We start from the raw sequence: 1,258 nt of genomic DNA on the forward strand, positions 1-1,258 counted from the left end.
AGGTGGGACTGTACAAACCTCATGGAGTTTGACAAGGCCATGAGCCCCTGGGTTGGGGCAATCCAAATACAGGCTGGAAGAAAAATGGATGGAGCAGCCCTGAGGAGAAGGACGTGGGGGTGTTTGATTGACGAGAGGCTCACAAGGATGCTGGAAAGGAAGGGACTCCATCAAGGACTGAAGTGATAGCACAAGGGGTTCAAACTTGAACAGGGGAGACTGAGCTGAGCTCTTAGGCAGAAGCTCTTCCCTGTGAGGGTGCTGAGGCGCTGGCCCAGGGTGCCCAGAGAAGCTGTGGCTGCCCCATCCCTGGCAGTGCTCAAGGGCAGGTTGGACACAGGGGCTTGGAGCAAGCTGCTCCAGTGGAAGGGGTCCCTGCCCGTGGCAGGGGTTGGAGCTGGAGGAGCTTTAAGGTCCTTTCCAACCTAAACCAGTCTGGGATTCTGTGATTCTATGAATTGTTGCAGCCTTCCAGGGTGACCCTGGCAAAGCTGCTCATTGCTCCATGTGATGCACAGGCAGAGCAAGAACAGGGAGTGTGTCAAATGATGGTCTCTACTGGGAAGGAAATGTGCTGGGTGGAAATGCACTGATGAGAGACAGCCCCATTAGCTCAGCCTTGCCCTGACCAGCCGCTGGGACAGGTACGTGCCACACCACGCCTAGGCATGGAGAAGGGGCCACCTCCACCTGCCTCCATGGCTCTGTGCCTTGTCACAAGAGCTCTCACCCCATGCACAGACCCTAGATGTGGGTCCACATCCCTGCTGGTGAGTGTCATCACTGTTCTCCAGCTCCAGGGCTGCCTCATCTCTCCTCAAAGCAGCTCACCAGAGCGTTGCCTTTGCTCCCAAGAGCCGAGTTCCCATGTGGCAGAAAGCTGTACGTTGACTGCTGCAGGAAGGACAGGTGTGGAGGCAACAGCCAGAACCAGTGTCAGCTCCTGCCTTTGATCTGCTGCCGAGTTTGGATGCGCCCAGATCTGTCTCATCCTCCTGGAGCAGCCAACTGAGGGCTGGAGCTCACCTAAATCAGCAGTTGATGCGCCCCCGCGCCTCCGACTAGGAATAAACTGCAGCAGGATCACAGTGAGAGCTTATGGAGCCACAGGTGAAGTGCAGCTCTGCGGCTCCAACCATCCCGTGGGTCTCTGCTGCCTCTCCTGTGGGGAGCCTGGAGCTCTCCGTGGGGTAACATCACCCGCGTGAGTGTTTGCAGGGTCAGACACAAACCCCGCTGCTCTCCACACCAGTATTTC

This window comes from Psittacula echo (genome assembly GCF_963264785.1).
Source record: "Psittacula echo genome assembly, chromosome: 22".
Lineage (NCBI taxonomy): Eukaryota > Metazoa > Chordata > Aves > Psittaciformes > Psittacidae > Psittacula > Psittacula echo.